Genomic DNA, 12,965 nt, shown 5'->3' with positions numbered 1-12,965 from the left:
TACATCATCACTGTGAAGTCATCAGAATGTGGGCTGTTCATTCATAGATAGGAGGCTTACATCATCACTGTGAAGTCATCAGAATGTGGGCTGTTTATTCATAGATAGGAGGCTTACATCATCACTGTGAAGTCATCAGAATGTGGGCTGTTTATTCATAGATAGGAGGCTTACATCATCACTGTGAAATTATCAGAATTTGGGTTATTTGATCCTAATTAGATCACAGATAAAAGGCTTACATCATCACTGTGAAGTCATCAGAATGTGGGCTGTTCATTCATAGATAGGAGGCTTACATCATCACTGTGAAGTCATCAGAATGTGGGCTGTTCATTCATAGATAGGAGGCTTACATCATCACTGTGAAGTCATCAGAATGTGGGCTGTTTATTCATAGATAGGAGGCTTACATCATCACTGTGAAGTCATCAGAATGTGGGCTGTTTATTCATAGATAGGAGGCTTACATCATCACTGTGAAATTATCAGAATTTGGGTTATTTGATCCTAATTAGATCACAGATAAAAGGCTTACATCATCACTGTGAAGTCATCAGAATGTGGGTTGTTTATTCATAATTAGGTCATAGATAGGAGGCTTACATCATCACTGTGAAGTCATCAGAATGTGGGTGTTTATTCATAGATAGGAGGCTTATGTCATCACTAACTTAGCCTATTTGTAGTGTTTGGGTGTGTGTACGCACACATATGTTACAAGTGCTGTAAAGGTCAGAAGTGTGTACTGGATCTCTTGAAGCTGTGGTTGCTGACGGTTGTGAGCATCCTGATGCTATGAAAAAACTCTGGTCCTCAGGAAGAGCATCATTCTTCTGCCTAACCACTGATCTAATTCTCCAAACCTACTTCATTCTCAGTAGACTATAGTCGTTGGAAAACATCTTTTTGTCTCTTAGGTAATCCAGGTTGTGTATATAAAATAGTCTGAATACTCTCTTACTCTCCACTGACTTCTGTGGTAGCATTTACAACACCAGGTCTTTCATTTCTTTCATGTATGTAAGTCTTCTCTTTTTCTTAGTTTGACTAAAGTTTTGTTAGTCTTGCTTTTATTTAAAAAAGGAAAAAACTATATCTTTTATCCTATTTTATAGTTTCAGAAATCACTTTTTAAAATATTCTTAGTTAGTTTTATGTTTGTGGGCTTTTTTGCCTTCATGCATGTCTGTGCACCATGTGTGTGCCTTGTGCCCACAGAAGCCAGAGGAGGCACTGGATCCCCTGGAGCTGTGTATGCTTATTGTGAGCCTCCATGTGGGAGCTGAGAATTGGATGCTGAGAGCTGAAGGCAAGTCCTCTAGAGAGCAGCCAGTACTCTTAACTGATGAGCCAACTCTCCAGGCCTTGGCTTTTTATCTAATCCTGATTATTTCTCTTCCTGTTATCCTTGGGTTCACTTTGTTATTCTTTTAAATCCCTTTTGTATAACTGTGGGTCATTTGGTACTTTGACTCTTTCTAGATGTCCTTGTTTAATGTTTTCAATGTTTTTCATGCAACTGCTTTTGCTATAACCCATAAGTTTTGGTAAGTTGAGTGTTGAAATAGGAGCGGCGGCAGGGCTGGGTCCCCGGCACCCGGCCGCCCTCATGGCTAGCTTATGCCCGAAATAATTACACGGAAACTGTATTCTTTCAAACACTGCCTGGCCCGGCTAGGTCCAGTTTCTTATTGGTTAGCTCTTACATATTGTTCTAACCCATTTCTAATATTCTGTGTAGCCCATGAGCTGGCTTACCAGAGAGGATCTTAACCTGCATCTGTCTGGAGTGGGAGCATCATGGCGACTCCTCCTCTAACCTTCTTTCTCCCAGAATTCTCTTCTGTATACTCCGCCTACCTAATTTTCTATCCAATAAAATGGGCCAAGGCAGTTTCTTTATTAGTAAGAAATCATTCCCACATCATTTCCCCTTTTTCCGTTTAAACAAAAAAGAAAGGCTTTAACTTTAGCATAGTAAAATTACATATAACAAAACAGTTATCAAGTAAGAATTACAGTTACAATATTTATATCTATTTTATCTCTTATCATAACTAAGGAAAACTATAACTATTTATTCTTCAACTCCATCAAAGACTCCAGAAGGATATAATATTATCTAAGTAAACAAGAAATAAGAAAACTCTAGAAATGACAGAGACATCTCGCTGCCTGGACAGTCACCCAAAGTTCCTCTGTACCGTTGGGGCATCCATCTTCGGCCTACAGGCCCATGGTATCCAGAGACATTTCCATGAAGCAGGAAATTTCAAAGACAGTTCAGTCATTTTCTGCTGTGTCCTGCAGAATGTCTCGCAGACTCTTTCATGAATCAGGAACCCCGAAAGACCATCTCACCTTTAGGCAAGTTCAGCAGTCCTCTCTCTGAGGGTTCTCTGTGTCCAGTTTATGCAACAGTCCAGGCAAGAGCAGTTTCTTGCCCAAATGACTATCCAACTCCATAAGGATCCTCTTCGATGCCCATCTTCCTCTTGAAGTAGCTGGTGCTGCCAGGAGCAGACGTGTCTCCTTGTCATGAAAAGTCCTAAGTTATTAAAATATTTTAAATGCCATATTCTGCAGTCTTTGAAAGATATGAAGAATGCCTATCTAACTGAAATATATCTCTATATATCTAGAAAATCTAATTAACATGACTACAAGCTTAACTATTAGCGATGATTATCCATTAACAACCTATATTTCCTAATTATACATTACATTTTTAAATGAACTACACAATCACAATACCTTAATCAAGATCAAAAATACATATACATATAACAAAATTGACCTTAAAATCCATACCAATGCAAATTATTCATATCTATATCATATCCCCCTTTAAATGTAAAAGAACATTTATAAACAATATTTGGGAACATGGGCGTAGTTTTTTCTCTCCAAACTGCTTCCTGCTGAATAGGGGCGTCGTTAATTAGGTTGTTCATGATATAACCTGTGTGCTAGTTTCATCTCAGTTGGCAATTGAGCGAAGCAATTTTTTGAGGGTGTTCACAGCAACCTTTCAGGAGGGCGTGGTCTATCATACCAAATCGGAATAGATGCAATCCACAGGGTCTCATCCTCTGCAAAAACAAAAGAAGACCCTCTCCAAAGCATCATATCCTTAGACCCAAATTCTGAAATCATAATACCCTCATGAAATCCATTTTGGTTTAGCTTGGCAGCCCATATAATGAAATGTCTCTCTGTACTTAGCTCCTTCACAGTCAAAAATTTTAAAGAAAACACAATGTACATAATCCAGACTCTCTGTGAATTTTCCATTTTTACGTGGCTTATTTTTCTTTATTTCTCTTAATCTATAACTATCTGTACTTCTGTACTCTGTCTCTTTAAAGACTTTACCCTTTTTCTTTTTAAGACATTAACTTTATTCTTTATATTCTTTTTCTTCTCTTTCCCAAGCCTACGTACATTTATCCAACAGTGTCTGAATCTGTTTTATTGTGAATCTGTAATTTTTTTACTATCCAGGAGCATTTCTTAAAATGTTAAGCATTTCTTAAAAACTTAAGTTGCACCATGTACAGGTAATACGGTACTGCCTGTGTCCTGCCCAGTCTAAACCTTAACTGCACGGTTTTAAGGTAATTACGGTAGTTCCTGCCTGAGATCAGCACAGTTCAGCATGGAGCAGCCGCTCCTGCCTCAGAGTCATTTGGTGCTTCTGAGCTGAGCACAGTTCCAGGCACACAGCAGTTCACATTGGAGCCGCAATCAGCAGTTTAATTCTGAGACTGAGTGTGCAGCACAGAAACTCTTTTCATCCAAGTTACAGCCAAATCTGACACGCAGAGCACTGCGCAGTCTGAAAACGCGTCTCTGTATGGCGGCAGGAATCCGCCATGCTCTTCCGCCTGCCTAAGCCTGATTCTGCCTTCTGCCCAGGTGCAGGCGGGGAGCGCTGAGCCATCTGCACGGTCTCAGAGCACTCTCCTCCGATCCCAAGCGGGAACACAAACATCCAGTCCCATAAAAGCCTTGAAATGCTTTAAAGCCAGAGTTCACGCTGGCAGTACAGCCCCAGGAAGCCGCGCTTTAAAATGACGCAGCTTTTTTTCTCTGCTGCTGTTGCTGAATCAGGAATCTCTCTACAGCACGCCACCAACAAAACAGCAAAAATCTGTGTTAAACTCTCTCTCCCTTATTTTTAAGCCTTCTCAGGTTTTTAAGTGGATTTAGCCATCACGTCTGGGCGCCATCTGTTGAAATAGGAGCGGCAGGGCTGCGTCCCCGGCACCCGGCCGCCCGCATGGCTAGCTTATGCCCAGAAATAATTACACGGAAACTGTATTCTTTCAAACACTGCCTGGCCCGGCTAGTTCCAGTTTCTTATTGGTTAGCTCTTACATATTGTTCTAACCCATTTCTAATATTCTGTGTAGCCCACGAGCTGGCTTACCAGGGAGGATCTTAACCTGCGTCTGTCTGGAGTGGGAGAACCATGGCGACTCTTACTCAGCTTCTTTTTCCCAGAATTCTCTTCTGTCTACTCCGCCTACCTAATTTTCTGTCCTATGAGGGCCGAGGCAGTTTCTTTATTAATAAGAAATCACTCCCACATCAGTTCCCCTTTTTCTGTTTAAACAAAAAAAAGGCTTTAAACTGCAGCGGTCGGATTAATAAATCACCAGTAATTGATATTTAAACAAGTTTAATAACAAAACCAGACTCACGAAACCAAGGTTCCAGCGGAGTAGCCAGCGGAAACAGGAGAGGAAGGGGGAGTGCGCGCGCAGCCTCTGCCCGCACAATATATCAGTAAACATACGCCTGAAGGCAGCCCGCCCCCAAGGGGAGGGCTTATCCCTACATTTGAGATTCCATTTTTGTACACATACACACACCCATGCACACACACAAAACTTCATGAATGTTCATATGTGTGTGGACACACACTTGTGTGTGTGAATGTAAAGACCAGACTTCTTTTGCTCTCCATCTTGTATATTGAGAAAGGGCCTCTGACTTGAACTCAGTGACTGACAATTCCGCTTGTAGTGTAGTGAGCTTGCTCTGGAGTTTCCCTGGCTCGGCCTTCCAGCCCTCTAGGGTTACACCATCTGTAATGCCACAGGCGTGCTGTATTTGCATGCATGCTGGGCATCCAAACACTTGTCCACACTCATGTGTGGCCAATGCTTCCCCACCGAACCATCTCTCCAGTCCTGTTTCAATATGCTGTATTTTTTCCACTTGTTTAATAACAGACATATTAGAGACTCAGGACCATGTTTCTTTCCATGCGTCTACGAGTTTTCTAAAATTCCTTCTGTTGTTGATGTTTCGTGTCAATCCAACTGTGATCAGAAACGATACTTGCTCTAATTCCCATCCTCTTGTATCAGATGATGATTGTGTTGTGTCTCACATGAGACCTGTTTGACAGAATGATCTGTGAGTGCTTGGAAGTGATAGGTATTTGTTGGCGTAGGATGGAATATTATGTAGAGTGCTATTACATTGACTTTTCAAAATACTGATCAGGATCACGTTTCCTTAGGAACTTTCTGTCTGAATGATCCATCATTAATAGTGCTCTTGTACTGAAGCCCCCTTTATTACTGCATTACAACCTACTTCTCTGGCCCTTCAGATCTTCTAACACTTGATTTATATACTTAGATGCTCTGGTGTAGGATGCCAAGAACAATTTTAATTGCTGGAACAACTCCATATTTCACGCCCCTCTACTTATGACTCTAAAGCCATAATATAAATCACTTCGTGATGAAAATATTTTGGCTATTGCTATCATTTGATTTAGCTATGTTCTTATAATACTTTTGTGTGGTCCCTGTACTGGGAACAAGATTGCCATGGACATGCTAGATGTTCTGAATAGTGTTATGTTGTTCTGTATCATTGACTTCTGTGCTTTCATTTGTCTCCTGTTACCCATCATTATCTTTCTGCTTAAATTACAAAAACTCTAAGGGTTCCTGTAAGGCATGTCTAGAGTGGTGAGTTTCAGAAGATTTGGTTTGTCTGAGAAAGCTGCCATTCCCTCACATCTGAAGGACAGTTTTCTCCAGTGTTGTATTCCTGAGACAAAAGTGACCAGTGTCCATGTCTGCATGTATTTGTCTTTAGAAACCCTCATTTTCAGACAAGTATGTTGGAAGTCCCTTACATTTTTCTGAATAGGTGAGAAAAACATGTAGAATGCTTAAAGCGGGCTGAATGGAAGACACCCAGCAAGTTACGGATCTTTAAACAAACGAACATTGGTGAGTTATCAGTGAACAGTTCGGTGTGCTTACTGGATGCAGTACATTCACAAATCGTTTCCCTCGCCTGAACATCACTTTTACTTCCACAAGCTGCACAGGGCTAAACACATCAAGAAGCTTTGGTTAAACCATTTCTCTGTTGCACTGATGGTCAGAGGTCTCCTGCATTACAGAGAGCCCTTGATACCACACAGGCTTGTGTCTGTCAACTTGAACTGTATGTGAATCCATGTCTTCCCAGATGCTGGAGCCCCCACCTATATGTATGAGTTTCAATATCTCCCAAGCTTCTCACCAGAAATGAAACCCAATACCATGGTAGGAGACCATGGAGAAGAAGTCTACTCTGTCTTTGGTGCCCTGATTTTAAGAGGTAAGGTAATGAAGCTTTGCATCTGGGTTCCGGTCTTGCTCCTGTAGACTTGACTACATTTCTCCTCCTCTCTTGATGTTCATTTCCCAACTCAGGGTAACAGGGCTGAACTCAGTTGTCAAATGTCAAGCCTTTCTCCCATTCCGGCATATATGAGAAAGGCACACACTCATGGGAAGCCAGCAGACTTCTTTTGGAACCTTGACCGGTAATAGCACCAAGAGAAATAGGTCATTTGAGTGTCTACTTGGAAGACAGAATGCCATTGTTGCTTCATTTTCTGCTCAAAATGACACATTAGAATGTGAGTGAGGATGAGGTCAAGCTGTTCCTCACTGTGAGCCAGCTGTCATGTACATCTGTCTACCCACATGCATACCTAGCCACATGTGATATTTTGCCTACATTATAATTAATAATACAATATCTAAAGAAAACCATTCGGAACATCTTCAGTACCCTGACTGCCAACAGCTGCTGTGATTCATGACTGATTGTGATCCACCTTATGGCTATTTATGACACACTCTGTACAGCTCTCAAGATTATGTCCTAAGGCTATTGGACATCTAATTGTGGATTTGTGGGGAAGACTAAGAAAAAAATGTGAGGTCCAGAAATCCTGCGAATCCCATGATCCACTGAAGTCTATGTCTGTAGCATTTCCATATCATGGAGATTAGCAATGGGTCTGGATCACCACCAAGAGAATGCACAACATGTCTGCAGTGTCCTAGATAAGTAATTCTGAAACTGAAATTGTACACCAATTAAGCACACTCTTCTAGCAACGGAGATTTTGATTCAATAGCTTTGGTGTGAAAGCCCAAATTCTACTTCTTTAATAATCTCCGAAATGATACTGCTTGTTAGCTCATGAATCATGAACTGACTCAGATTATTCTTATTGCTCACAGGGGGCTCCTCAGAAGAGGAAATCAGTCTCAACAGGATGGTGATGAAATTCTGGGCCAACTTTGCTCGGAATGGGTGAGTCTGGTGGTCCAAGATGGAACCAGATTGGTGAGTGAGATGAGACAATAAGGGTACCCAATACGAAGGGGTGGCTTTTAAATTTTAAGTGATCAGCTCTAACCCTGTGACCACAGGGCTCAGAAAATGCTGCTCCCACCTCTGTGGTGCACAAGTCTTTGGAAGGGATAGACCAGGGATTCCCACACATATGATAGGAACCCAGAACAGTTTTAATGAATTCTATTTGATTCTGTTCCCAGGAATCCCAATGGGAAGGAGCTGCTCCATTGGACAGAGTATGACCAGAAGGAAGGGTACCTGCAGATTGGAGCTACCACCCAGGAAGCCCAGAGGTTAAAAAACAAGGAAGTGGCTTTTTGGACTGAGCTCCTGGCTAAGAAGCTACCATGGACAGGACACACTGAACTGTGAATGGACAGCTCTGCCAGTCTCAGAGGACCAGGGGAACCCAAATGTGGCTACTCCACAGTAGACTATTTTGGCTAATGATAAGTTATAGGGGAGACTAGGGAATTGTAGAAGTTCGTAGCAGTGGGGTGTGGGAGACTTATTGCTCCCTGGATCAGTTTTGCCCACCCTGTTATACTTGGCTTCTCCTGCTGTTCTGATCTGTCAAATACTAACCCTGTAAGGAATTATTGCTCCATTGTACCTGTGTTCTGAATATTCTGGATTTTCTGCATGTTGCAGTTAGGGACTTTCTGCCTGACCATTAGAACATGGTCAGGTTGCCTAGAAAGTTTCCTAGTTACCCAGTCGCACAAGAAGAATTTCTTCCTTTCCCTTACCCTTTATTTATTTACCTTGCTTATTCCCTTGAATAAATAAGACTTGATCAGAATCCTTTCTTGTCTCTATCTCTTGTGTCTCTTGTCCCTTTCAATTCTCATTCCCCCCAACCCAGGGTCTCCGTTGACTTACCCGTGGGTCAGGGCAGCTTGGGAGAGAATATTTGTGCATGTGGACTCAAGTTGGGAAATAAGTACTGTTTTGTAAATCAAATAGAGGTTGATATTCTGGATTGGAGATGAATCTATGCTCCTCAGAGAGTGACAACATCATAGGAGACATTTCTGCAGAGAATGCCTTCAGGGAATGATTGCCCAGAAATCTAAAGGAAAGCAAGAATGAAAGTGGGGGTCCTGGTTCACTTTCCTTCTACTGCTGAGTGTTGACATCATCAACACATGAAGAAGTTAAAGGGATTAGTGGAGTATTGAGGGGAAGTGAAGTCTAGCAGGAGAATATGTAAGTCCTGGAACCACAGATCCAGGAGGAGCCATGCATACATTGACTTCTCTAGTCAAGTACACATAGTGGCATCCACATAAAGACCTGCTCTAATTTCTTTATCCTGATGAATGACATCCGTAAGGGAAAGTATAAGGCTTTCTTTCCTCTGAAGGCATGCTAAAAACTTATAGAGGCTGAAGAAAAAGAATATATATACATACCTGGGGAGAGTGGGAGGAAACTGTCCTGGGTGGTGTTATTAGCAGTGATATTCAGGAAGGACAAAATCACAGAAAAATCTGCATTCCAGTGTAGGAACATTGGGGCCTTTAAGAATTCTGGAAACTGGTTTGGATGTCATATTCAAGTGAGCAGCTGCTGGGTACCAAGTATGAGAAAACTGACTGATGAGGGTGTGGGGAGATTACTGTGAAGAACATTTGCACAGGTCAGGCTGAAAGCTGAGCACTGAGCAAGGCATAAATAAGCCCTTCAGAATCAGACCTTGGATAAGCGTAAATAATGCACTGGCTAACATTAGCATACAGTGTAAACAATGCACTGGATAACATTAGCATTTGGTGTAAACAAAATAGAGCATAAACAACGCACTGTATAACGTTAGCATACAGTATAAACAAAGCACTGGCTAACATTAGCATATAGTGTAAATAAAGCACTGGCTAACATTAGCATGCACTATAAACAAAGCACTGGCTAACATTAGCATGCACTGTAAATAAATCACTGGCTAACATTAGCATACAGTATAAACAAAGCACTGGATAACATTAGCATAATCTGGAGGAAGTAGGTCTGTGTTAGCTAAAGAGAGAACAGAAAAAAAAGCCTCATTTTTATCCTATACTAGAAAAATTCAAGCCCTTTAACACACACACACACACAAGCAAAGACTTGGGGTTCCATCAGACTAACAGAAAAACAAACATGCTCATGTTTATTCACAAATGCCATCCACTTCAGTTTATATCTTTTTTTGTAGACACTGTATCAAATATTAAATGCAAAACTTACAGCCACAGAAAAGAAGACCTGGTTAACAAGAGACAGAATAAATTAGCAGCTGATCTAGACAGAGTAATACCGCAGGTGTTAAATTGAGTAGACTAGAGATTGTAAATAATCATTCAGAAGACTCACAAGTACATGGGAGTACTGTTAGCGGAGACCTGGTCATCTTAAGAAAGAAGCAGAGTCTAAGACTGTTTCTCTAGAAGAAATACTTTCAGCATTTCCACGGCTCCACGAACCCACAGCAAATTTCTGTTGGCAGACTGACCGGTCAGCCTTGAGAGCTTGTTTTGCTGTGAGAACGTCAGTGGTCATGGGATTGTGTGGGCAGCTGTCCGGTATCACGCGGTGGTGGGAGGAGGGGACAGTTTCAATCTACCACTCCACTCCAAACCTTCAGTGTGTATGTTGTAACAGCAGAGCGTATCGCAACACACACTGCACTCAACCCAGTCAAAACAAATGTGCGCTAACAACATGGAGCATGCCACCATCAGTTCAACCCAGGCTTGGCTGTGAAGGCAACACCGGCGCTGCCCACCCCTGCTCATTCTGGTGATCAGAGTATCTGAAGAGTTACAAGTGGCTCCACTCATAAAGTATCTTGCTGGGCTGGGCAGGGGTGGTACATGGCTTTAATACCAGCACTCAGGAGGCAGAGGCAGGTGGATCTCTGAGTTCAAGGCCAGCCTGGTCTGCAAGAGTTCCAGGACAGGCTCCGAAGCTACAGAGAAACCCTGTCTTGAAAAAGAAAACAAACTAACAAAAAAAAAAAAAACCAACAAAACAACAACAACAAGAAATAAAGAAAAAGAAAAGGTACCCTGCTGGTTATGGTAAGCAATACAAATAAAATTTATAGGAGTCTGTCCTCTCCCTCCAGGGTGCGGGTCTTGAGATGGGATGAGGTCGTCAGGCAGCAAGAGGCTGTACCTACTGAGTCATCGCACAAGTCCTTATTTTGCTGTTTAATTATATTTTCCACTCCCTTCTTTCACAATTCTCTCTTTTGCATATTTTCTCTTTTATTGGTTATTTATTTGTAAACATTTTTGATTTCTAGCATTTTAGTACATTCTGTTATTTTCCCTTGTTTACAATTGCCAAACAAAAATAACAACCCATCTAGATTACTTATACCAACAAAATTATCCTTCGAAATTGAAGTAGGAAAAAAAGCCTTCAAAATACATAACTAAAAGAATTTGTGAGTGCTAACCCAGCATTAGAGAAGTAAGATAAAAATCAACCATGACAACGGGAGAAAGATTAAGTCACAAGGAAAAAGAAAATATCAAATGAGGATCATGAAAAGTTAAGCATTGTTAAATCAGTGAGTAGCCAAACCTCTGGAAAACAGAAGAGAAAGAGGCAGGCATAACCCACTCAAAACTACTAGAAGAAAATAATAAACAGCAAAACTAGTGCACAAAGAATGTAAATAGTTTAATTTCTTCAATGAAAAGAAACAGATTAGCTGATTAGATTGCTAAAAATGGACTCAACAGTTTGTTGCTTGCAAGAAACTCACCTCACCATGAAAAACTTCCACAAACAGAGGGGAAAGGACATCCAAACAAATCGAATCTGAAAGCAAGCAAGAGAAGCTATAATCATACCTGACTCAACAGACTTTATAACAAAACGAGTCAGAAAAGACATGTTGGTAAATACACAAACCCATTCCAAAATACAATGATTGCAAATTCATAAAATGTTAGGGAACCAACACAATAGCAGTAATATCCAGCACAAACACAATAGGTGATTTCAATACCCTCCTCTCACCAATAGGGAGATCATCAAAATAAAAAAGGCAATAAATATTAGAATTAAATTACCCAGCACATCATACAAACCCCACAGAAATTTACAGAATATTTCATAACAGATGCAAAATCCACAATCATTTCATCATCTTATGGAATGATTTCCAAACAGGTCCCATTTTAGACAATAAAGTCTTAGCAAGCCATAAAACATGTACAAATATGAATATGGAAGTTGCAATAACTTCTTTCACTGTGTCAGAGCATAGAGAATGAAACTGTAAAGAAATCAGACAAGTATGAATAATGATGACTGCATAATATAATTTGCAATGTACAATGATTCATTAAAGAAACAGATTTAAGAGGGAGCAGATTACAAAATTCTTTACATGAAATGAAAATGGAAACACGACTTACGGGACTCAGAACAAAGGAGTTCTGTCATGACCGCCTACATTTTAGAAAGACATAGATATGTGTCAATGGATTTCAATTTACAGAATAGTCCCTTGTGGAACTATAGAGTATCTATTATTTTATCAGTTCATGAACGTTTTCCAAAATGAATGAGTTGAAATGTTTTTAAGTAATTAAAGATTCTTAAAATCAAATGAAAATGGAAACACAAACAACCTAGTGATGTATCTCAAAGACTTAAAAATAAATGGCTAAGTAAAATACACCAAATACACAACAATAACATGAAAAGACATACCCAGACATGAAAGCATGAAAAGCGATGGATGTTCTTGAAACAGGCCAGAGCCAGCAACTCTAGAGATGCACCAACTACCACCACCTGCTGCTGTGCATTCCTATGAAAGGAGAGGCCAAGCAACTTGGCAAATGTTTGAAGAAACCATATATACATAGACTCTTAGAGGCAAGGATTGTGATCAATGGAGCTCATTCACTGTATGAACATTGTGTTCAAAGGGCCTTGTTCCCAAGGGTAGATTTCCTTGACCCTGAAGGTGCCAGGTGGTGGGCCAGGTCACTTGGCGCGAATCCTGCAAAGATACTGAAGGTTGTTGGAGGGTGAGATTCCTTCCAAACTTGAGAGCATGGATTCTAGGAAATGCCAGTCCAGGGAGACTGAGCAATGTGTCCTCACTTCCCAGCTGAGCAGTGTCAGGATGTTCTAACAATTTTTTTTGCTTCGTATAAGGACCTCAGACCAAAACATCCCCCTACCTGCAGGCACCTGCCTGCTGCTGCCTGCTCCCTAAGAGTCCAAGGTTCATTGAGGTTAGAGCGAGAGCATTGTAGGGAGAAGCACTTACATAAGAAGCT

The 12,965-nt window shown here is 40.9% G+C and overlaps 1 protein-coding gene and 1 long non-coding RNA gene across 6 annotated transcripts in view; one reads left to right on the top strand and one right to left on the bottom strand.

The window, feature by feature from the left end:
• The window catches only part of LOC126502583 (uncharacterized), a 14,138-nt gene extending 2,715 nt beyond the window's left edge, over positions 1 to 11,423 (bottom strand). Inside the window, exons 1-4 of one of the 5 annotated variants that reach the window (XR_007591981.1) lie at positions 10,030 to 11,423; positions 9,090 to 9,246; positions 243 to 420; positions 4 to 124 (exon numbers count right to left, since the gene is read on the bottom strand). This is a non-coding gene — a long non-coding RNA (uncharacterized lncRNA). The other 4 variants (XR_007591980.1, XR_007591978.1, XR_007591982.1 and 1 more) reach the window with 4 other exon arrangements.
• The window catches only part of LOC126502582 (liver carboxylesterase 1-like), a 103,454-nt gene that overhangs the window by 63,064 nt on the left and 27,425 nt on the right, over positions 1 to 12,965 (top strand). The window contains exon 12 of the transcript XR_007591977.1: positions 6,508 to 7,629. The gene's annotated coding sequence lies outside the window, so the exon portion shown is untranslated. The remainder of the gene's footprint in view (positions 1 to 6,507; positions 7,630 to 12,965) is intronic.

Source organism: Alexandromys fortis, unplaced genomic scaffold (assembly GCF_014885135.2).
Source record: "Alexandromys fortis isolate MF-2015 unplaced genomic scaffold, M_Fortis_MF-2015_v1.1 scaffold_1, whole genome shotgun sequence".
In the NCBI taxonomy this organism is placed as follows: domain Eukaryota; kingdom Metazoa; phylum Chordata; class Mammalia; order Rodentia; family Cricetidae; genus Alexandromys; species Alexandromys fortis.
The sequence above is the reverse complement of the archived record's forward strand: the minus strand, read 5'-3'. Positions and strand labels throughout refer to the sequence as shown.